Below are 25,780 nucleotides of genomic sequence, written 5' to 3'. Positions count from 1 at the left end.
CAGTTGGTTCTGGGACCTACTGCGGCCTTGGCTTAGTCTTATTGCTGCAACAACTGCTCTTTGTCTCTGACCAGATGATTTGTTCAGTAACATGTTTTCTTAAGATAACAGTTCCTGTTTTCGTAACAAGCTCAAGTTACTTTGAATACATATTCTTCCTTAACAAGGTCCAATGTCTAACACTTAATGATATTAATTATAAATTTTAATTACTTCACACATCTAACCCCATCAATATATCCTTCTATTCCTTTCTCGCTCATGTGCTTATCTAGCTTCCCCTTAAATGTGTCTATGCTATGCCCCTCAACTACTACTTGTGGTAGTGAGTTCCACATTCTAACCACTCTGTGTAAAGAAGTTTCTCCTGAATTCCCTGTTGGATTTATTAGTGACAGTCTTATATTTATGACTCCTAGTTCTAGTCTCACCCATAAGTGGAAACATCTTCTCTACATCGACCCTATCAAACCCTTTCATAATCCTAAAGACCTCGATCAGGTCACCCCTCAGTCTTCTCTTTTCTAGAGAAAAGAGACCCAGCCTGTTCAATTTTTCCTGATAGGTATAACCTTCTGAATGTTGAGCATCAAGTCTACTAAGTCGCCTGAGTCTCTCTCTATTTCGTGAAGTATGTATCTTGCCCTTTTTTCCTTCCAGTGTGCAGCATTTTACATTTGTCTGCATCAAATTTCATCTGCCATTCTTTGACTTGTTCACATTTTGTTTAGTTCATTTTGTCATTACCGAACTGCCACGTCTGATTGCACTGCCCCTCCTACTTTGGTATCATCTGCAAATGTAACAAATTTGTCCAAGGCGTTGATGAAAATTAGAAAGGGTAGTGGTCCCAATACTGAGATCTGGGCCACCCCACTCAGCACTTCCCCATCTCCTCACCCTGATGCTGCTCCGCTAACAAGTACCCATACTTTTCTGCTCCAGTCAATTTTTTATCCACTCCTAAGTTTTTACTCTGAATCTCTGTTGCTTTGGTTTTAACTAATAGCTTTTTGTGTGTAACTTTTATCAACTGTTGGTCGGGAAGGATCTTCCCCATCTAAAGCTGTTGTTCTACAGATAATCCTAAAGTTTATTCCCGATGATCAATTTTTACATTGAATTGAAGCAAGACTAATCAGCGTATAGTTGCTCTATCTCTCTTGTCACCCTTTTGATACATGGTACCTCCTGTTGACTCCATCATAACGATTGTTATTGCCTCACAAATGGTCCTCCCTTGTCTCTTCACACACTAGAGTGCATAAAAAAAGGGCTGAATGATTTAGAAACACCTTTTTGCTCATTTCAATACAACTGAATTAGTTTCTCCACAATTACTGACAGCCTTTGCAGTGATCCTGTCCAGATTCGTTCAGGTTATTAATAGCAAATGTAGTGAGAATATTTTTTTCAGCAAAAAAACCAATGTCAAAATGAAAAGCCTGATGGTGTATGGTGATTGTGATGCTGCACAGAAAAAGAGACACTGTCAAAATAACTTTCTGTTTGTGGTTGGAGTGTTTTGTTGTAATCTGAGGGCATAAGATTTGTAACATCATAACATCTTAGCTACAAGGACAGGTTGGAGAAGCTGGATTTGTTTTCATTAGAGCAAAGGAGGTTGAGGGGTGATCTGATAGAGGTGTACAAGATTATGACAGGTTTGGATAGGCTAGACGGGGAAAGGCTGTTCCCACTAGTTGATGGTACAAGGACTAGGGGACACAGATTTAAGGTTTGGGGCAAGAGATACAGGGGGGACGTGAGGAAAAATAAATCGCTAAGTGCAACGAAGGTTCACGAGATTGATTCCTGGGATGACGGGACAGTCGTATGAGAAGAGATTGAGTAAACTAGGCCTGTATTCTTTTGAATTCAGAAGAATGAGAGGGGATCTCATTGAAGCATACAAAATTATTACAGGGCTTGATAGGATGGATGCTGGGAGAATGTTTCCTTGACTGGGGAGTCTAGAACCAGGGGCCACAGCCTCAGGATAAAGGGTAGGCCATTCAGGACTGAGATGAGAAGAAATTTCTTCACACAGAGGGTGGTGAATCTTTGGAATTCTCTACCCCAGAGGGCTGTGGCGGTTCAGTCATTGGGTATATGCAAAACAGAAGTCGATAGATTTCTGACTAGTAAGGGCATCAAGGGATATGGCGATAGGGCCGGTGAATGGAGTTGAGGCAGAAGATCAGCCACGATCTCATTGAATGGCGGAGCAGGCTCGAAGGGCCGAATGACCTACTTCTGCTCCTATTTCTTATGTTGTAAAAACTTTGTTATGCAGCAAGTGGTGATGACCTGGAACTCACTGCCGATGGAAAGTGGTGGAAGCGGAGACACTCAGTGTTTTCAAGGGGAGACTGGATAGGCACTATATATAGAGCCTTTCATGTCCCAAAGCACATCACAGCTGTTGTTGTTTTACAGACACGTGGCAACCAATGGTGCACAGCAAGGCCCCACAAGCAGCAAGTGAGATGAATGACCAATTAATCTGTTTTCATAATGTTGATGGAGGGATGAGTGTTGGCCAGGATTGCAGGAGAACTCCCTGCTCTTCTTCAAATAGTATCTTGTAATCTCTGTCCACCTGAACAGGCAGACTAATCATTGGTTTAATGGCTAGTCTGAGAAACAGTGCTTCTGATCAGTGCAGTACTGAGGCAGTGCTGCATTAAGTGTTAGCCTAGATTATGCACGCAAGTCCTGGAATGGAGCATCAACCCACAACCTTCAGACTGAGGTGAGAGTGCTGCTACTCAGCCAAGCTGATACTTATGATTAATATGAAAACGTGTCACACGGAGAAAGCCATATCGTCAATACAGTTGTATCTGAAAGTCTCATCGTTTTTTTAAAAACTACCCCTAGTAAGAAGGAACGGAATAATTACACTTCTTTCTGTTGCTCCTAATAGACATTGATTGGTGGAGCTGAATAAAATGAAGTTATGTTAAGATTCTCGGCTTGGTGCATGCATTTTCAGAAATAGTTTCATCTTCTTTAGAGAGAAATAGGGCTATTAACTAACAAAGCAATAAAATGGCTAAGCCAGAGAGATGTTGAATGGAGTAGAATTGTGCCACCTCCGCAGGTATGAGACATTTGTAGAGATCTTTGTCTTAATGAAAAATGTCAAACTCCTGAGCCTCAAACTACTATAAATGATCTCCAGCTGTGCACCAAATAGTGATGAGTATAATGTTATGAGATAGATTTCCCCCATAGTTCTTCAAATATATGTGAAGAATATTTCAAGTGGGAACAAAAGGACAACTCGGCTGAAGAAAATCTCTCAGCTGCAAATGAACCTAGATAAATGCTTAATAAATTTGTCAAGAAATATTGTGCATGGCTCAGAATATCTGTAAACTTCAAGCAATTCAGGAATTCAATCTAAAAATTTAATAGAAAACAATGAACATAATGTATTTTTTATGCAAAAGCAGTTTGGTTGAAAAAGCTGCTGCTGTGTCTATGTGAAAATCAGGACCAAAGGAAAAGATGATGGCCAAGAGTTTCCGCTTTGGGCGCAATCAGAGATCCGGGCACAAATTGCGCTCAAAATTGCACTAGTTTTCAGTGTTTTTTTTAACTCAAGTTTCTGCTCAAATCCATTTGCATATTGCCAAAGGTAAAATCTTACATGAACCAGTGCAATTGAGCAGCGTTTTAGAATGTAATTTAAAAATAAATGTTGGTATTAAAAAATATTCCTTGATTTATATGAATGGTAACTTGACGAACCTTTATTAATACAGCTGAAAATGGGGTTATCACAAAAAATAAGCATTTTTAATTAGTGTAATAAATAACTGAAAATGACTTTTAAAAAAACTATATAGAACCATTTGCTAATTATATTAATGTACAGTAGTCAGTTTCTTAGTAAATTAAAACATTTTTTTAAAGCTTTTAAAACGTCCCTGTTACTGTCCTTCCACCTAAAACAGAAAACCAGCTTAATTTTTAGAGCCTCCTTGAAGGCCTGCAAATGGGCACAATTAGCGGAAACCCGCCAGTTTTGTGGGCGGGGCTGGCTTCGAGTATGATATTTTTTAAACTAGCACAAAAAATTGCGGAAACTCGATTTGCACTGGACATAATTTGCGCTTAAAATTCCTCAGTTTTTTGCGCTTTTTGGCCGATTTCGGGGTCTCACAAACCCCAACCCAATGTGCGCTTGGGAATTTTTGGATTAAGTGTCAAGAATGTCAGAACATATACAACAAGAAAAGGCTAACTCTCTTTCAAGTGGACAGTTTGCACATGGCCTTCTCTTATCTTATTTAGTAGATAGAAAAACCACCACTATAAATTATTGAAAAGGCAACTGTCAACAGTCTCCTTGTCCTGCAAACATAACTGAGCAAAATCTCCAGCATATCAACCCAAATCTATCAGCTACAATATTCATCTCTGACATGTTGTCTTTCATAGATAAATATAAACAACAGCTTGCACTTCAATTACTAAAATGCCTAGGAACTTTTACAAAAGGGAATCTGACATTAAGCAGGAATTTGGGAGGAAGATTAGGGAAAGTGATAGAAGGGGCAATTGAAGAGAAGTTTTGAGGAATCCTTCTGAAAGTGGGGAAGGATAGAACGAGGCAGAGGAGAATTTGATAGTGCAAAGGTGTGCTGTATGAAGGCTTTGTCACTGATAGAAGGACGGTGAACACTCAGCAAGCATCAGAAGAGTGGAGGGTTAAAGCTGAGATGTAGAGCCTGGGGGAAGCTGCAACAGTACGGTGGAGGACGTTCATGGAGTGATTTATAAACAAAGATGAGGATTTTGAAATCATTGCGCACTGGAGGATGGGGAGCAGGTGTGGACGGGGGTGATAAATGCGTAGGACATGGTATCGGATAAAATGCAGTGGGGTTCTGGGTGAGTTGGAGTTTATGCAGTGGAGCCTCAGCAGGGAAAGCATTGGGGAAGTCAAACATGGAGGCGATGAAGATGTGGATAAGGGTTTTAATGGCAGTGAGGCAGGGGCAGCAATAGCTAGAACAATGGCAATAGAAGTAGGCAGTTTTGGTGATTGTCTGGATGTGGTCTTTGAAGTTGAGGTCAGAGACAAATACGACACCAAGCTTGTGTACTGTCTGTTTTGGCCTATGCAGGAAACTTGGAAGGGGTTAGAATCTAGGGATAAGAAGATGGGTTTTTCATTAGGGCCAAACAGAATGGCTTCAGAAAGTTCCAGTTCATTTACGATTTCAAGTTCAACAACAGAACGGTTGTGGATTCTAGAGTGGGGGCAGAGAGGTAAAGCTGGGTGTCACTGGTATACCTTTGGAAGCTGACTACATGTTTGTGGACAATTTTGCTGAGAGGCAGCACATGGGGAATAGGAGGGGACAAAGAATGCAGCATTGGATCACACTGGGAGGAGAATCTTTTGCAGGTAATGTGCCTCGTGCTTTGGGACAAATAGGGATGGAACCATGATGGAGCAATGCAGTAAGGTGGATTATGGAGGAAATGCAGTTGAGGGCAATGGAGTTGGCAGAGTCAAACAGTCTATTTATGACTTTATGTAAATGGTGCTATGGGTAGATTGGAAACTGGATTGACGGGATTAAAATAACAAGGGTAGCTCAAGGGATGAGGGTGGAGTTGGGTGGCTGTGATACATTCAAGAACCTTGGAGAGGTGATGTGAGGTTAGAGAGGGAAACAATGCCAGAGGACAGGGAGCAGTTGCTGTTGACCATTGGGTTAAGGAGAAGTAGTTGAGCAATCACGAGCTGGGTAAGCAGAGCGTCATGGGAACAACTGGTGTATCTGATGCGGGTTGAGGGGCAAGGTTGATGAGAAATTCCAGAGGGTGGAGGCTGGGGTATCGCAGGATGAAACTGAGGCATCTCAATGGATAACTTCAGTTTTGGAGATGAATAAATCCACCAGATCGTCACACTTGGTGTATGAGGTAAGGATAGGTTGGGGGAGTGGAACAGAGAGGTAGAAAAGAGGCCCTTTGTGGTGAGGATGAGTTTGCAGTTGTTCTTTCCCTCCAAGATGGTCCAACAATAGGTAGAGGATTGTCTTCTGAATGGGAGAGGTGATGCTTCTTGAAGTGGTTAATCCAAATCTGATGTTGGGTGACCAAATTCCCCATGTACACTCAAGCATGCAGCCCTTAGATTTAAGGTTGCAATGGGAATGTTGTACCATGGAATTATGGGTTGGAAGACATGAGGCATCTGGTGAGAATAAGGACGTTCAAGATTAAGGTATAGGGATTGGTGGTGGGCAGGCAGGTAGGGATGGTTAAATAGATGATATCATATATCTTTGTTGCGGATCAAGAACTTGGATGTAACGAGGCCTTTCATGATGGCAAGGTCAAGAGGTTACGTGTGTGTGTGTGTGAGTTGTGGTGGGGAGTGGTTCATCTGCTGAGTGAGATTGATTGAGGATCGAGGAGGAAGAGTAAAAGGAGAGAAGGGGCAGGGGAATTTAGGTATTGATTGAGGTCAGCAAGGATGAGGATTCAGAGTGCAAAGGCTAAATGATATGAATAGGGAAGAGATTTCAGTGAGGAAGTCGCAAGGGCAATAATGAAGATTTTGAAGGAGACATGAGAAACGGAGTAGCAAGTGCAATGTCTATAGGAGAATGTCAATCACTTGTGTTCAGAAATTAATTGTTAGACATCTTTGAAATGTTAATATATGAAGATGTACAGGCAGTGATGTGGACAACTAGATGCTCACTGATTATTGAGTCTTGAGGAACATCCCTTATAAGTTGTGAAAACTAGTCTGGAGGAAAATACACATAGGAAACTGCAACTTCCAGTCATTAACACATCACCTCCGGGAGGTCTGGGTTCCCTGAGATTTAACTCCACAGCATGCGACTTTTGGTCCTGACAGGTTCCCATTGACAGATTGACAGGCTTGGTTTCCAGTCGGGCGGGAGCACTCTGGAGGAGGCCACAGGACGAACTAGGTCCGATCCCTGACCCCGGGAAGGTGGGTGGGATGGGGGTCCAATCCCCGACCCGTGGGGTGGGGGGTTCGATTCCAAGGGGGTTCCGATACCTGACCCCGGGGGAGGGGATTTGTATGGGGAAGGGGTCCAATGGTGGGGGAGTTTGGGGGGCCGGGAGGAAGCACTCCTGCTCCTCCTGGCCCACAAGGTGTGCTCCCCAAGGCTGTGCTCGCCTCGTTGCAGCTGCCGGGATTCGCGAGGCCCGGGAAACACGTCCGGCCACGGTAAAACTTGCAAAGCAGGTTAAATCGGAGGCCTCCAGCCTCAGTAACATACTTAAAATGCCAACCCGCGTCCTGGGAGCAGGTAGGTTGGCCGTCTGCCCCTTGTCCCGCCTCTGTAAAATCCAGAAGTCGGCAGGTTGGAGCCGGCTTCCCAACATGCTTGGAATTTTTGCCCATTTAACCTGCACGCACTCCCACCTGCTCACTCATATTAAAATTCCCCCCATGGCCTTAACATGCAAGACATTTTGTAGTAATAACATGGCACCAACTGCTAATCTTCAGTTCTGACGTGGGTGAACTGGAACCTGCATCACCCATACACAACTTGTCACCTTGAAGATCTATGAAAGGGATTGTATGGTTATTGTTGAGTGTGTAAATGGAACAGCTATTTTGGTGCACAGCAAACTCCCACAAACAGTACAAAGATGAGACACCAGTTAATGTGTTTTTGATGGTGTTGGCTGAAGGAGGAGGGTTAGGTCAGGACAGCAGGAGAATTTGGTTCTTGAAATAAGCTAGGGAATCTTTAATGTCCACCTGAATGATCAGAATGGGCAGGTGTGACCTTGGTTTAACATCTCATTCGAAAGACGACACCTCTGGCAATATAACATCCCCTCAGCATTAGACTAAAGTCTTCAGCATAGATTATGTACTTAAATCCTGAATAGGATGGGACTTGATCCTATAAGTTCATAACTCAGAGGTGAGAGTGCTTTGAACTGAGCCAAACTGAAATGTACAGGGATAGATTAGAGTTCTGGCTGATGACGATGTCAGAGATAATTCCAGATCAGGAGAAATAGTGTTGATAACAGAAACCCAAAAGCTGCTGCAGCTACACTTTAGTACTCTGACTTAAATATGAAACTTTAGCTCAAGAATGAGGAATTCTAATGGTACTGGCAGAATCATAATCTTTGGTTCTGGTAAAGGTGGATTTTAGGATGGAATTGTCTTTTCTAATTTGATCCATTGGCCTGAATTTTCACATTGCAGAGCGGGTGGGTCGGCAGTTAAAAGCGCTGAAATTGCCAGCACGTTGAGAATCCGGCGTCATCCCGCCAATTCTGCATTTAACTCGGGCGCATTTCGAAGCGCGCCACGGACCCGCTCGGGAGAGGCAGGCGGCCTTATTGAGGTAGTTAACAGCTCATTGAGAGACCCTTAACAGCCTTTTAAACGTGAAGTTTCAAATTTAACTGGTTGCACATGGGATTCACTGACCTCGGGAAGCTCGCCTGTGAAAGCAAGGTGGGAGCTCAGTGGCCATCGTGCTACTTCATTAAGTGACAGATGGAAAAAGTACATAAATACACACAGCTTACACCTGCTTCCTTGCCTAATGGAAAGGCTCTTGCTGACACCATTTTGTGCAGAGATTTTGCTTTCAGGAGTTTGCAGGTGATTTCTGCAACCTCAGAAGCCACTCTCACCACATTGCAAGTCACTCTCAATACTTTGGAGGATTGTGCCTCTGATCTCTACTTTACCTGGCATCTATCAGATCAGCATGGGTGCCACTTATGCTGTCTCACCCTGGACCTCAGATTCGGACCAAGATGAGCCCCAGCACCAGCCACAGCAGCAGCAACACCCAGCAGCCTTCTCCTCACTGACCTGATGCTCCACAGGAGAGAGGGGAATCAGCACAGGGGTGCACTGCACCAGAGGCGATACCCCTAACACAGGGTATACAGGCAGAGGATGAGCTTCCTGGACATGACTGAACAGCAGTGTTTCAGGAGGCTCAGGCTATCGTGCTAGGTCGCGGCAAACATTTGTAGCTTGCTGGCAGAAGACCTGCTGCCCAGAGGATCTGGTGGACACGCCTTACCAGTGGCTGTCAAAGTCACCACTGCCCTCAACATCTTCACCTCAGGCTCCTTCTATATCTGCTCCAAATATCTGCAGCAGATATTTGCTCCCACAAATGCATCACCCAGGTGACCGATGCCATGCTCCATAAGTCAGCCACTTATGTAAACTTTGCCACTGATGAATCCAGTATACTGAGCGGGCACTCGGCTTTACGGCTTTGGCTGGCTTCCCACAGGTGCAGGGTGTCATTGACTGCACACATGTGGCCTTCGGGGGACCCCATCATCACCCAGGAGTGTTTGTGAACCTGAAAGGCTTCCACCCATTCAATGTGCAGCTCGTCTGTAACCATAAAAAGTTCATCATGCACGTGTGTGTCAGATTCCCTGGCAGCTGTCATGACTCTTTCATGCTGTGCCAGTCCACCCTCCCTCAGCTCTTCGCACCTCCAAACAGACATACTGGCTGCCTGCTTGAAGACCAGGGCTATCCACTGAAGACGTGGCTGATGATACCCTTGAGGAGGCCAAGCAATGATGCCGAGGAGCACTATAATGAAAGCCACATGTCCACCAGATGTGTCATAGAGCAAACAATCGGCATGCTGAAGATGCGCTTCAGATGCCTTGACAGATCTGGAGGAGACCTTCAGTGCGCACCAGCCAGGGTCTCCAGAATCGTCATCGTATGCTGCACGCTGCATAACATAGCGCAGCAGCGAGGATTGGAGCTGCAGGAGGAGCAAGGCGCAGAGCACACAGCCTCTTAGAAGGAGAAGGAGGAACCTGAGGTGGAGATGGCACCAGCAGCGGCACATATTGCTGCCCGGGAGGCCTGGGATGGCCTCATAATGGCCCGATTTACTTAAGTTGCACCAGTGCACCCAACTGTCTCCAAGATGCTGTACCAACTCCCCTCTCCCCTCCCCCCACCCCCCCACCCCACCAACATCACAAAGAAGTCCCAAAATGACAAAACCATTTCTGTCAACCAATCACCCATTGCTTGAGGTTAAGTAATGTCTCACCATTCACTCCAAGTGGCAAGGCAATTTCCCAGGTAGTAGGCAAAAATGGACAAGATGTGCAAAGAAATAAATTTATGCGCATCATAAATAGAACTTAACACTAACATTTTGGCAAACCCTTATTCATCTACAATTGTGTCTTTTTTCTTTTCTGAGTGCTTCTATGAGGTGCAGCCCCTGTGGCTTCAGCAAAGGTAGAGGCAGGCTGCTCACTTCCCTGCAGTGACTGCTTTGACACTTTTAGCAGGCGTCATCTGGGTGTTCCCACCAAAGACTGCTCCTCCTGTGACTGTGCAGGGGCAGACTTGTCCATCGGGATCCGAGACAGCATGTGGGGCTCTGACTGAAATGGGAGCACTTTGAGAAGAGCACCCACTTTCATGACCCTCTCACCGTCATCCCTCTCCTGGGCCACCCGCACATCCCTGCTAGCAAGGAGCTGGAGAGCACCTTGCTGCACAGCAGTGGGGCGATGAACGCCCAAGTCTATGTTGGTATCCCCCCTAGAGATAAGGTCAATGAGAGTCTGCAATCTATTGTCCACAGCAAGCATGTTCTCGTGTGACTGGAACATTTGCTGCTCCATGCAGATGGCCATCTTTTCCATGGAACAGCACATCGTCGCCATCGCCTGCGAGGTAATGCTGCTCAAGTTGGAGATGGACCCCTCCATTCTCTGTACAATCGCGCACATCGCGGCTGGAAAAGCTGCCAGAGCCTCGCGCATTTGTTGCTACTCCTCCAAGATCAACCTCTTTGTCAACGGCCCCCGAGGTTCAGCATCTACACCAGCTGAGCAGAGCTTAGAGCGTCCTGCGCCCTCCGGCGAGGAGTCTCCACTGTTGTCTCTGTCTCCACCATCTGCTCTTGCTCACTTGTGATGTGTGAGACACCAGGTGACAACACTGCTCTGCGTCTCATAAGAACATAAGAAATAGGAGCAGGAGTAGGCCAATCGGCCCCTCGAGCCTGCTCCGCCATTCAATAAGATCATGGCTGATCTGATCCTAACCGCCAATCCACTATCACAGAACCATCTCCTGAATCTAACAGAATTAGACACACGAAATAGGAGCAGGATCAGGCTACACGGCCCCTGGGCCCGCTCCGCTACCCACAGGGCCATGACCATTCCGAACCTAGACTCATGTCCAAATTCCTGCCCGCTCCCCGTAACCCTTAATTCCCTTTACTTCTAGGAAACTGTCTATTTCTGTTTTAAATTTATGTAATGATGTAGCTTCTACAGCTTTTTGGGGCAGCATATTCCATGGACCTACCACCCTCTGAGTGAAGTAGTTCCTCCTCATCTCAGTTTTGAAAGAGCAGCCCCTTATTCTAAGACTATGCCCCCTAGTTCTAGTTTCACCCATCATCGGGAACATCTTCCCCGCATCCACCCGATCCAACCCCTTCACAATCTTATATGTTTCAATAAGATCGCCTCTCATTCTTCTGAACTCCAATGAGTAGAGTCCCAATCTACTCAACCTCTCCTCATATGTCCATCCCCTCATCCCCGGGATTAACCGAGTGAATCTTCTTTGTACTGACTCGAGAGCAAGTATGTCTTTTCTTAAGTATGGACACCAAAACTGTATGCAGTATTCCAGGTGCGGTCTCACCAATACCTTGTACAACTGAAGCAATACCTCCCTATTTTTATATTCTATCCCCCTAGCAATGAAAGCCAACATTCCATTGGCCTTCTTAATCACTTGCTGCACCTGCATACTAACCTTTTGAGTTTCGTGCACCAGGACCCCCAGATCCCTTTGTACTTCAGTACTTTCCAGTTTCTTGCCATTAAAATAATAACTTGCTCTACGATTTTTCCTGCCAAAGTGCATAACCTCACACTTTCCAGTATTGTATTCCATCTGCCAAATCTCTGCCCACTTACTTAGCCTGTCTATGTCCCCTTGCAGGTTTTTTATGTCCTCCTCACTCACTACTTTCCCTCCCATCTTAGTATCATCTGCAAACTTTGATATGTTACACTCGGTCCCCTCCTCCAAATCGTTAATATAGCTTGTAAAGAGTTGAGGACCCAGCACTGACCCCTGCGGAACACCACTCGTTACTGATTGCCAGTCTGAGAATGAACCATTTATCCCAACTCTCTGCCTTCTGTTAGATAGCCAATCCTCTATCCATGCCAGAATATTACCCCCAATCCCATGATTTTTTATCTTAAGCAATAATCTTTTGTGTGGCACCTTGTCAAATGCCTTTTGGAAGCCTAAATACACTACGTCCACTGGTTCCCCTTTACCACCCTATACGTTACTTCCTCAAAGAACTCCAGCAAATTTGTCAAACATGACTTCCCCTTCATAAAACCATGCTGACTTTGTCCTATTAAATTATGATTATCCAAATGTCCTGTTACTGTCTCCTTAATAATGGACTTCAAAATTTTACCTACCACAGATGTTAGGCTAACCGGTCTATAGTTTCCAGCCTTCTGTCTACTGCCCTTTTTAAATAAGGGTGTTACATTAGCAGTTTTCCAGTCTGCCGGGACCTTTGCCGAGTCCAGGGAGTTTTGGAAAATTATTACCAATGCATCCACAATCCCTACCGCCACTTCCCTCAAGACCCTAGGATGTAAGCCATCAGGTCCAGGTGATTTATCCAACTTGAGTCCCATTATTTTACCGAGTACCACTTCCTTAGTGATTTTGATCGTGTTTAGCTCCTCCCCCCCCTTTAGCCCCCTGTTTGTCCAGTGTTGGGATATTCTTAGTGTCTTCTACTGTAAAGACTGATATAAAATATTCATTCAGTGTTTTTGCCATCTCCATATTTCCCACTATTAATTTCTCGGTCTCATCCTCTAAGTCTCGCTGGACTCACCGACGTGCGAGTATCTGCGCTGATGCTGGGTGCGCATGGGCCTGGTGACGGTGCACCCTCAGAGAATGGAGCTTCCTCTAAGGAGTCATCTTCCTCCTCCGGCTGGACGTTGGTAGTGGCGGGGGGTGGGGGGGTGGACCTGTGGGAGAGTAAAGACATGATTAGACCTCATGATAAGAATGTGTTACGTGAACATTATGCACATCATGATATTTCACTGGCTGCTAACATCAGTCACCATGAGTGACTGTTGCATGCCATGTGGGATATTTAATTCTGTCACCAGGTTGCTGGGAGGTCCCCCTCTCTCCGTCTCCCACCGCCAGCTGCTCTGTCACCACACTTATTTCAAGATCCTCCTGCTCTGCTGGCATCAAATTTGTATATATTGGAGGGCCACCTCCGGTTTTCTCTCTCTCTCTCCTGTTCTACGCACTCTTCTCCTGCAAGGAGGAAAAGAAGAGAACTTTGAGTGAGAGTGATGGAATGAGTGTAAGGGATGTATGGGCTACATCTGTAGAGGGTGACTATGATGGAGTGGTGTGACATTGTCAAGTGGCCTCCTTCTGTGGCGTTACTTGCTATGATGGCATTAGGCTGAGGGTGAGTGTCAGTGGTGGATAGTCAGTTGGGGACGTGAGTAGGTGCATAGACAGTGAGGGATGGCTGCACCTGCAAGGTAGGTTGGTGTGAGGAGTGACGTGCAGGAGTAGACTTGGGAAGATGGGGTTGGGGTGACAGGCACATCAGGATGTAGTTGAGTGTGGCATTGTGCTCACCTTTCCTGGCCTCATGAGATCATTAAATCTCTTCCGGCACTATATCCAGAGCGGCTGACAACACCCCTGCTTTTTACTTCTTGGGCGATCTCCAGCCATGCCCTCTTGGTTTCACTGGCAGCTCCTTTCCTGCAGCTGCCAGGGAATAGGACATCCCTGCGTACTCTGACTCCCTGGACCAGGACTTCCAGGGAGGCATCCCTGTCGCTGTGACTCAATCCTTGCTTGCACCCACAAATCTCTTTGAAATGTAGGTATTGCCACCTCTCCCAACCACCTGTATGCCTCCTCCAACAACCTTCAACTGTGATGTGTGCAAGGCTCCTTTAAATATCTGAGCTGAAGGCGAGTCTTCAGTGACGTCATCAGACCCGCTCCAATTAATTGGTCGGGAAACCCGCACGACTGTTTCAATTGATGTAATTGAGTTTAACACGCAGTGCAGAACGCGCTGTTGAAAACTTCAGGATGGTGACCCACTACGCGGCCTGCACGCAACTGCCCCGACTCGAAGGTAAAAATTCTAGCTATAGACTTTAAATGGTTTGGACTTTATGAATCAAGCACTGGGTTTTCTCTGAGGCAGGAAAATAGGGCTTATAGTATTCCAATACTGAGGAGTTGATTAAAGAACCATAGAGTTTTACAGCACAGAAGGAGGTCAATTAGCTCACAGCTTATGTGACAGCTCTCTGAAAGAGTCATCCACTTGGTCCCATTCCACTGTGTTGTCCCCATACCCTTTTTTAATTAAAAAAAATATTTATCCATTTCCCTTTTAAAAGCTATTATCAATTCTGTTTTCACAATTGTTTCTGATATAGCATTGCCTGTCCTAACAACCCTCTGGATAGAATAATTTATCCAAACCCCTCTCTGGGTTTCTGATGACTTTCTTAAATTTATGCTCCCTACTTACCAATTCACGAGCCAGTGGGAATGGTTTTCCTTGTTTACTTTATCATAGTAGAATGCTTTGTTTATTGTAGAATTCTGAAGGTTTCCTTCTGTGTCCCCAGTTTTGGCTGACATCTTTGTCACTTGTTTACCCTAGTGTATTTGAAATATGATTAAGCCAAGGAGATGAATGTTTGTAACTGAAAAGATTTACTATCCTTATTGAGTAGAAGTAAATGTGAAATGCTGTGGGTCATCATTCAGCAGGGTTATTGGCTTAACTTTTCTGTGCTGAAAATAACAAACCAATTGCCTGCCACTGTCCAATTCTGTCTCTGTCTGCTTGTGGTGATTTGGTCATTGTTGGTCTTTCAGTTGTTCATAATGAAACAATATTGCTTTTGATGATATCCATCAGTTTGTTGGTAAAGGTGAGAAATAGAGTGAAACCCATGTTGAGATGAGGAAAAATTCATATATCATAACTTAATGTATCAGGAAGGCATGTATTCAGTTCAGTGATTGATTAAACATAGGCTTGAGGTAAAGCGATAATACACTGATGATTATACCTTTTGAGAGGCCTATCCCACAATAAATAAAATGCATAGAAGCAATCTCATGCCAATTGAAAACACTTCAAAAATGCAGTGTTTTATATACATTAATAATCAGGAAAGACTATGGCACTGCATGCCCTAATGTGTATGTACAGTGTGTCAAATGGTTTATAAATAAGCATATGTCTTCTAAAGATAATTAAGCTTCAAAGTAGTGACACAGTTCAGTTCTTTCGGATCGTGGCCAAGCCCATTACAACCTACTGTAACAGAGTGAAAGTACTAGTTCCTGCTCACTGACAATGGGAAAACTTAATGCGAGAGAAACAAGTTGTTACTTTTGAAGAGCTTCATGTCTGTGGAAAAGAAACACATTGAAGCTTTGAAACTTCAAGACATACCCAAAGGAACTTTTGATTATTACTTGGCTTTATAGCACTTGACAAGTTTAGGAGAGGGGAAGAAATGCTTTTTTTTTGTCCTGATACCACGATCGAACATCATTTCTACTACAAAAATCATGAAATATGGTAGATTTCTGAGTTAAAAATGAAAAAAATTCTGATCATAGTTTGAATCATATGACTTCAACCAGAAAAGTAAGATTTATAGACTGTAATGCTAAAGAAAAGTTAGCCTTGCTCAGGTTTTTCTAAAATATAACTATTTAATATTCATTACTATTTCTCAACAATTGAAAAAGTAATGCATTTTACCAGCAGTATGTTGTGAGGACTAATGCTGAAGGCATTAATGGCCCAGAAATTCGGGTCGGAGGCTCCCGCGGGTGCAAGCCCCCGACCTGCACTTACCTAGCGCGCCGGCCGTTGAGCTGTGGGCCCGTGTGGGATTCCGATCCTAGGCCTGCTCCAACTGCCGGCGCGCAGTGCTTGCATATCCCAGGGGCGCAGTTAGTTCGATGCGTCCCCTGGGATCACGTGGGCCATGGAGAGCCAATGGTAGCAGGGAATGCTTCATTCATAAGTTTGACAGGAAGAGCTGTCAAACCTATAAATACTATAAGCCCCAAAACATCACTAAAACTTCAAATAAATTTTTAAAAAATCACATTTTTAAAATAACTATAAATTACATTAAATAACTATTTTAAACAATAATTTAAATTTTTGAAAAAATTAATTACATTTTCTCACGAGGCTAAAAATAAACTTACCTTTCTTTAAAGTATTTAAAAATAATAAACTTGTGGAAAAAATGTTTTAATTTTAATTAATTCACCACTTACCTTGTTAAAAGCAGGCCTTGTGCCTGCTTTTTACATGTGTAACTCCTGGAGACTTACCCTCCTGGAGAAACCTGCAAAAAAAACGTAAGTTTGATGCGCACGCGCTGCCTCTCCGGCGCACGCGTTCCACCTGTCAACCCCTTCTTTCAGGGGAACGGAAGTGCCGATTTCCCGCGCATGCGCAGTGCATGCACGAAACCGGCACTTTCGTTGGGCCTACGCGTGAGTACCCCATGAGTACTCACCCGTAGAGACCCGAATTTCTGGGCCATTAATTAAGCTAAAATTGACAAACTTGTCATGTTACTGTGTAAATGAAGCTTGAAACTAATGGACAGAATGCTTTTGATTTTAATCAGGGTGTTTGTTAATGGTAACAAAAGGCATTTTTGGTCAACCAGAACCATTTTGTTTCATTTTAGGAAAATTATAGTTTTAGAGGAGAACCGATGGGCTGTTGCGGGATGAGAATTTTAATTGCTTCAGGTTTAATGTTCAATCACCTTCAGCCCATTAAAATGGTCGTCACAATGCATAAATAGAATACTTGAAGTGTATTTATTTTGGCAATGACCACTAAAATCCAGGGGAGCATTATTTAATATATTTCTTGAGTAAGTTAGTGCTGAAACAGGAGTACTTGTCTACTACTGGGCTGGTGATGCTATTATCTACCTGTATTATCATACAGTACAATATTATCTGTACCTTCTTACTGAAGTACCTGTAATGTTGGTTGGTTGGTTAGTTTACTCATAATGAGGAATCTAGGTATAGTTCATATATCAAATACTAGCTGGAGTGCCCGGTGGTGCCGAGGGAACTCAAGAACCCTGTGCCATGTTTATAAAACTGTTTATGAGACTGTTGGGATTGAAGAACTCTTCCTAAGCACCCAGGAAGTGGTTCTTCAACTTCGTTTTTTGTTAATGGAGGTCGCCAGTCAGAAGTGGTGCGTCCAAGTCTGCTACGTTTCCTTGAGGGCATGCTGTTATGAAAAAAGAAAAAATAATTTATATATATATAAATGAGTCTGTCTGTCTGTGTGGGAAGGAGAGAGAGAGGGGGAAGGAGAGAGAGAGAGAGGGAAGGAGAGAGAGAGAGAGAGAGGGGGAAGGAGAGAGAGGGGGGAGGAGAGAGAGAGAGAGAGAGAGGGGGAGGAGAGAGAGAGAGAGAGAGAGAGAGAGAGGGGGGAGGAGAGAGAGAGAGAGAGGGGGGAAGGAGAGAGAGAGAGAGAGGGGGAAGGAGAGAGAGAGATGGAAGGAGAGAGAGAGGGAAGGAGAGAGAGAGGGAAGGAGAGAGAGAGGGGGAAGGAGCGAGAGAGAAAGAGGGAAGGAGAGAGAGGGGGAAGGAGAGAGAGAGAAAGGGGGAAGGAGAGAGAGAAGGGGGAAGGAGAGAGAGAAGGGGAAGGAGAGAGAGAGAGGGGGAAGGAGAGAGAGAGGGGGAAGGAGAGAGAGAGAGAGAGGGAAGGAGAGAGAGAGACAGAGGGAAGGAGAGAGAGAGAGGGAAGGAGAGAGAGAAGGAGAGAGAGACAGAGAGAGGGGGAAGGAGAGAGAGACAGAGAGGGAAGGAGAGAGAGAGAGGGAAGGAGAGAGAGAGAGAGAGAGGGAAGGAGAGAGAGAGAGAGGGAAGGAGAGAGAGAGAGAGGGAAGGAGAGAGACAGAGAGAGGGAAGGAGAGAGACAGAGAGGGAAGGAGAGAGACAGAGAGAGGGAAGGAGAGACAGAGAGAGGGAAGGAGAGAGAGAGGGAAGGAGAGAGAGAGAGAGATAGAGAAGAGAGGAAGACACCCCGGGGAAGGGGCTGGACTCAGAGCCCGGCGGGTGAAGAAGGGTGGCCGCCATTTTGTGAGGTCGGCGGGAAGTTTGAATCTCAGCAGCCGAAGGAAGGAAGGAAGGAAGAAGGCGAGATTGTGGGTTTAAAATTTTTAAAAAAGGATCCAGAGAGAGGAGATGTAGGTGAAGCCGGAGGTTCTCATCGCTCGGGCTGTGTGTGTGTTGTGTGAGGAGACGGAGTCTCCCTCCCCGCGCTCCTTCTCTCCCCCCCTCTCCCACCCCCTCACTCTTTCCCTCCCTCCCCCTCTCTCTCCCTGCCCCTCTCTCTCTCTCCCCACTCTCTCTCTCTCTCTCCCTCTCCCCCTCCCTCCCCACTCTCTCTCCCCCTCTCCTCTCTCTCCTCCTGTCTCTCCCTCCTTTCCTCTCTCTCCCTCCCTCCCTAGGGCCTCAGGCCCAGCCCGACTCACCTCAGCTGAGCTCCAGCCCGAGCCCCCGTGCGCGGCCTAGCGCCTCAAGCCCGGCCCGACTCAGCTCAGCTGAGCTCCCGCTCCGGCCCGAGCCCCCGTGCGTGGCCTAGCACCTCAGGCCCGGCCCGAGTGAGCCCTGATGAGCTCCCGCTGTGGGCCTCCGATGCCGCTCCGCTGCTGGATTTATTTTGGGATTAGCCTGGAGAGAGAGGGGGAGGAAAGAGCGCCTCAGGCCTGGCCCGATGGACCCCTGCCGCTCCGGTCTCTGGTTTTTCGCGCTACCGCACTAACGGCAGTTTGAAGGATTAGGCCCCGCCCACACACGCCATGAAACGCCCCCCGTGACGCAGCGCGCTCCCCCCGTAGGATTGGTCAAACTTCACGTCACTCAACGCTAATGAGCTGTAGGATTGGTCAACCGCTAATCAGCGGATTTTGTCCGTTTTTTGTATAGTGTCTGAACAATTTTTGTCTGACCAAAAAGTAAATATGCCTATGACACTCCCCTAATCATAAGCTTTCCTTTGATATAACATATGTGTAGGTACGCTCTATAACTTTTGAGTTAAGCCCGGATATACATACAGACAGACAGACACCACGATCCTTTTATATATATATATAGATGTACTAAAATAAAATTGGGCCTGTCAAGGTGCTGATTTGTGTTGGGACATGGTTCCAAAGGCACCAGGTACCCTCCAATACCTTGCCCAAATTACTATTCTTCATGCGAGAACCAACAGGCTACTTATGTAGGATTAAATTACATAGGATGTACGGCACAGAAACAGGCCATCCGGCCCAACCAGTCCATGCCGGCGTTTATGCTCCACTCGAGCCTCCTCCCGTCTTTCCTCATCTAAATCTATCAGCATAACCCTCTATTCCCTTCTCCCTCATATACTTGCCTAGCCTCCCCTTAAATGCATCTATACTTTTCGCTTCAACCACTCCCTGTGGTAGCGAGTTCCACATTCTCACCACTCTTTGGGTAAAGAAGTTTCTTCTGAATTCCCTATTGGATTTCTTGGTGACTATCTTATATTGATGGCCTCTAGTTATGCTCTTCCCCACAAGTGGAAACATTCTCTCTGTATCCACTCCATCAAAACCTTTCATAATTTTAAAGACCTCTATATAGTCACCCCTCAACCTTCTTTTTTCAAGAGAAAAGAGACCCAGCCTGTTCATCCTTTCCTGATATGTAAACCCTCGCATTTCTGGTATCATCCTTGTAAATCTTCTCTGCACCCTCTCCAGTGCCTCTATATCCTTTTTATAATATGGCGACCAGAACTGCACGCAGTACTCTAAGTGTGGTCTAACCAAGGTTCGATACAGGTTTAGCATAACTTCCCTACTTTTCAATTCTATATCTCTAGAAATAAAGCCTAGTGCTTGGTTTGCATTTTTAATGGCCTTGCTAACCTGTGGCGCAACTTTTAGTGATTTGTGTATTTGTACTCCAAGATCCCTTTGTTCCTCTACCCCACCTGGACTCACACGCTCCAAGTAATAAATGACCTCCCTATTCTTCCTACCAAAATATAATACCTCACATTTATCTGTGTTGAACTTAATTTGCCAATTATATGCCCATTCTGCAAGTTTATTAATGTCCTCCTGTAATTTGTTGCAGTCCTCCTCAGTATTGATCATCCCCTCCAATTTGGTGACATCCACAAATTTAGAAATTGTGTTTTTGATTCCAAAGTCTAAATCGTTAATATAAATTGTGAACAACATGGAAGACATCCCAGCGGAGCTCCTATCACTAAACCGGCTGTTTGCTAACTCAGCTTAGACTGAGGATTGAGACTGGAACCTTTCTGATCCGAATGGCTCAGTTGCGTACGACAGTGCTCCAATGGGCCAGCAACGGAGTTGCGTGCTGGAGATTCATGGCTCCAAGATAACTTTGAGGGGTGATGAGGGGCAAGGAATGTTTCTGAGCAGCGTGTAACCAATCTTTTTCATTACTTATGGTATCGTAGATATCTGGGACTCAATGGCCCAGAAATTCATGTCGGGGGCTTCCCGCGAGTGCACAGCGCGCCGGCAGTTGAGGCCTGGGCCTGCGTGGACTTCCTGTCTGTGGCCCGGTTCAGCTCCCGGCGCACTGTGCTTGCGTGACCCAGCGGCGTACTTAGTGCGATGTGTCGGCTGGGATCACGTGAGCACTGGGCAACCAATCGGAGGATGCAAAAGTTCATTCATGAGTTTGACAGTAAGAACTGTCGAACTCATGAAAACTCCGGGCGCCCAAAACAGTACTTAAACTTGAAATAAAATTTAAGAAAACATCACACTATTTAAATGAACTATAAATAACTTTAAATAACTATTTTAAACAATAATTTAAATTTTTGAAAAAAATAATTTTATAAAAAATCGGGGCTAAAATTACACTAACCTTACTGTAAAGTCTTTAAAAATAATAAACCTGTGGAAAAAAAATTCTAATTTTAATTAATAGAACACTTACCTTTTAAAATTAAGTCCTTACGTCTGCTTTTTTAAAGTGTAAAAAGTGGAGGCCTTCACGCATGGGCAAACCTGGAAAAAAAAAAGGAAGTTCAACGCGCACGCGCAGACTCCCGCGCGCACGCGTTTGACCTCTGAACCCCTTGGTTCAGAGGATCGGAAATGCCGGTTTCCCGCGCATGCGGAAAACCGGCAATTCCATCGGTCCCACGCGTGAGTACACGGTGCTTATTCGCACGTTGGGACACTAATTTCTGGGCCAATAATTCACACCCAGCCGATTTGCTATTTCATATAATGTATTTGAAAGGGCTTTAAACAAATAATTAACATCGTGTTGCTACAATGGGATTGGGGCAATCGACTCATTATCTCACATGTTGTTGGGATGCAGTTTGTTACCGGTGATTCTCTGCATGGGTAGATACCAGTGGCTGAGAGATGGATAGCTGGAAGCAATGTTTCTGAGCAGCATGTAACCCATCTTTTTCATTGCTTATAGTATAGTAGATACCTAGCTACTTCCCTAGGTTACAGAATAACAGGTGGTTGCGGAGGAGTGGGAGGAAATAAGATGGAGAATAAATTGGTTCCTTGCTGTTGTTCAGCAGCAAGTGGAGTAGTTGGGAGTTGGTGTAACACTGGACCTCTGCTGGTATTGCTCATTGTCATGCAGCATTGATGCTGTGTAGAACCATTGCATGTATACCACACATGATGTCAAATGTTTGAAATATTTGTGTATAACTTTCTGGCACCACTTCATTGAGTTAATCTATCGTCCAACACCGCTTCTCCCCCTTTAATAATTCTTAGATGCACTACAACTATCTTCTAATTCCACCCAAGGCGTCGCAAAAATCCTTTGCTCGCGATAAAACGTTGGACAGACATTTCTCTGTTAGGTTAAAATTAATTTCTGACTTGAAACGGTGTTGATTAACGACTAGCCCTGGGCACCAATCACATTCATTATCTACCATTATAAATTATTACAAACATCACCTTGGGCTGCACTGCTGCTTCAGCGTGACTTGTAATTCTGAAAAAGAATTTTTAGCTTGAGCAGAAATGGGATGGATTCCACAGTGATGACAAGATATAAAAATGACACTGGAAGAGTGGCTTAGTAATAGCGTAAGAAAAAAATCTGAATTTAGATTTTGACATGATGCTGTAAAAAAAAAAATGGTTTCTGTTACAAAAGAGTAAAGGAATCATAGATTCATACAGGACAGGAGGAGGCCATTCAGCCCATCGTGTCTGTACCAGCTCTTTGGAAGAGCTATCCAATTAGTCCCACTCCCCTGCTCCTTCCGCATGGACCTACACATTTCTCCTTTTCAAGTACATATATATCTCAATCCAAATGTGGATAGCACATAGCACTAGCATTCTCCCTATTCTGCATTAAATTGGCAGTCTGACTCCGAGAGGCGATAAGAAGGATAGTTGGAAAACCATATAATGTTACACCTGTGAATAGCTTACATACCAGAAAGCCAGTAGTTTTTATTGTCTGTGCTGAGTTTGCTGCTTTCAGCCAGTACTGAAATTGGCCTCAAGACTCTTGAATTGTATGGGGAAATTCAGTCAGGGTTCCAGCTCTGGATTGCTATCCACTGGCTATTGCTGGAAATGTGCATCAGTCAGTGTCTGGTGAGAATTGGATTGAGCTTGGGAGCAACACCTCCTATCATCAAGTAGGCCACCAATGAAAAGAAAAGAAAGACTTACATCTATATAACTACATAATTACACAATTTATAGCACAGAAAAAGACCATTGGGGCCCAACAGGTCCATGCCGGTGTTTATGCTCCACACGAGCCTCCTCCCACCCCTGTTCATCTAACCCCATCAACATAACCACCTATTCCGCTCGCCCTCATGTGGTCCCCCTTAAATACATCTATGCTATTTGCCTCAACAACTCCCTGTGGTAGCGAGTTCCACATTCTAACCACTCTCTGGTTAAAGAAGTTTCTCCTGAATTCCCTGTTGGATTTATTAGTGACTATCTTATATTTATGGCCTCTAGTCCTGGACTCCCCCACAAGTGCGGGTTAGGTTGATTGGCTATGATAAATTGACCCTTAGTGTTAGGGGGATTAAATACGTGGGGTTACGGGGATAGGGTGGGATATGTGTTGGTGTAGGGGTTACGGGGATCGGGTGGGATATGTGTCGGTGCAGGCTCGATGGGCCGAAATGGCCTCTATCTGCACTGTGGGGTTTCTGTGATTTCTGTGATTTGAAGTGGAAACATCTTCTCCACGTCTACCCTATCAAACCCGTTCATAATCTTAAAGACCTCCATCAGGTCTCTCCTCAGTCTTCTCTTTTCTAGAATAAAGAGCCCCAGTCTGGTATCATCCTTGTAAATCTTTTTTGCACCTTTTCCAGTGCCTCTATATCCTTTTTATAATATGGGGACCAGAACTGTTCACAGTACCCCGTGTAGTCTAGCCAAGGTTCTATACAAGTTTAACATGTATAGAACTGCTTTTCAATTCTATCCCTCTAGAAATGAACCTAAGGGCTTTGTTTGCTTTTTTATGGCCTTATTAACCTGCGTCGCTACTTTTTGTGATTTGTATATCTGTTCCTCTCGATCCCTTTGCTCCTCTACCCCATTTAGACACTTATTTTCCAAGGAGTATGTGGCCTTCTTAATCTTCCTATCAAAATGTACCACATCACACTTCGCTATATAAAAGTTAATTTGCCAATTACACACCCATGAATCTGTGAAACTTCTTTTATTTAAAAATCAGCAAGAGATTACAAGTAAGCATCCAACAGTTATGTAGCGTAGAACAATTCCCAATTATACGTCCGCATACACAGAGCTATCCCTTTACTTTAAGCTCAAGCAAAACACCACAAACTTACTAACACCAGCAATTGGTCAATTCGGCGATGACTAGACATATGATTCCTGACAACTGACCAGGTTGCCCGGCTGCAGCCGGGAGTGTTTTTTAGCAGTATTTTTTATACCGTAAAACCTGGCAACTCTCCCACTGCGTACGTGTCCCTAACTATACAGCAATAGTTGTTTTTCAGTTACTCTTATCAATAGTCCATTAAGCATCCGTGGACTTCAAGGCTGGTTGCATTCCATAGTCTGAAGATGTTTCTGTTTTTACAATAATTCAACAGTCCCATAATCTGTTTCCACAGAACCTTCAAAGTCTTTTTTCCTTATCTGTTGAAAGACAGTTGGCAGCCTTCACAGCTTCCAACCATAGCATCTTATTTTTCAAAGTTCTCACAGCAACCAGTCTTTTGTCCTCGTGAAGCATGATGGTACATAAAATGTGGTCAATTTTTAAGTTTGATCAAGTTACAGCAAAATTTACAGCAAATGGCTTATTCTTACACCAATCCTGCCTCAGCTCATCTCCTGCTGAAACCCTCAGCCATGCCTTTGTTACCTCTAGATTCAACTATTCCAATACTCTCCTGGCCGACCTCTCATTTTTCACCCTCCATAAACTTGAGCTCATCCAAAACAATGCTGCTCATATTCTAACTCACAGCAAGTCCCGTTCACCCATCACCCCATGCTAGCTGACCTACATTAGTTCCCAGTCTGTCAATGCCTCAATTTTAAAATTCTCATCCTTGTTTTCAAATCCCTCCAGGGCCTCGCCTTTCCCTATTTCTATAAGCTCCTACAACCCTCCGATATCTCTGCTCCTCTAATTCTGGCTTCTTGCGCACCCCTGATTATAATCGCTCCACCTTTGGCGGCCATGCCTTCAGCTGCCTAGGCCCTAAACTCTGGAATTCCCTCCCTAAACCTCTCCGCCTCTAGTTCTCTCCCCTCCTTTAAGACGTTTCTTAAAACCTACCTTTTTGACCAAGTTTTTGGTCACCTATCCTAAAATCACCTTACGTGGCTCGGTGTCAAATTTTGCTTAATCACGCTCCTGTAAAGCACCTTAGGTTGTGTTACTATGTTAAAAGTGCTATATAAATGCAAGTTGTTGTTCTGTGTCTTAGTTTTCGGTTCTGTTGTATTTTGGCCCCTCAAATGCAAGTCTTTTTTCTTTTTAGTGGGGAAAAAGAGATGATTTTTCTCGTGATACACGAGCAAGCTGACACATGGGTTGAAATGCTGGCTGTCAGCTTAAATCACGATGGCTGGCGTGGGTGCACGTAGCATATGTGAAAAGTCAGCATTGTGGCAGCTCTGCCGGGGTACTTGGTTTTTATCAATATTAAGTTGATTGATTTTATACCCAAAAGAGGAAAATTCAGAAACTTTCAACGATGATGGGCAAAAATCACATTCTTCACCCCATTTCTTCAACTATATTTTTTTCTCATAGCATAAGGTGTTAATTCTGGAGAGCGTGGTAGCACAAAAGGAAAGCCCAGAGACCAGCCAGAGTGGGTGTCTATTCTTCCTCCAACAACCATTGCACCCCTCTGATTTTCCCTGGTTCTGGCAGATAATTTGAAAATAATTTTTTAATATTTATTATTTTTGTATTTTGGCCCTCTTACTACTCTGCAAATAAAGACAAGAACCTTTCCTCTCCTGGTCTCTTGATTGTGTCCTGACTCTCCTGCCTACATCTTTCCCTTCCTGATTTGCCCTGAGCATG

General features: G+C 44.5%; 1 protein-coding gene across 1 annotated transcript in view; it reads left to right on the top strand.

The window, feature by feature from the left end:
* Positions 1–25,780, top strand: part of LOC147105272 (liprin-alpha-2-like) — a 67,809-nt gene that overhangs the window by 41,350 nt on the left and 679 nt on the right. The window lies entirely within an intron of this gene.

This window comes from Somniosus microcephalus, chromosome 18 (assembly GCF_052327205.1).
Source record: "Somniosus microcephalus isolate GS21.2 chromosome 18, FLI_Smic_1.0, whole genome shotgun sequence".
NCBI lineage: Eukaryota > Metazoa > Chordata > Chondrichthyes > Squaliformes > Somniosidae > Somniosus > Somniosus microcephalus.
This window is presented reverse-complemented; position numbering and strand designations above follow the sequence as displayed.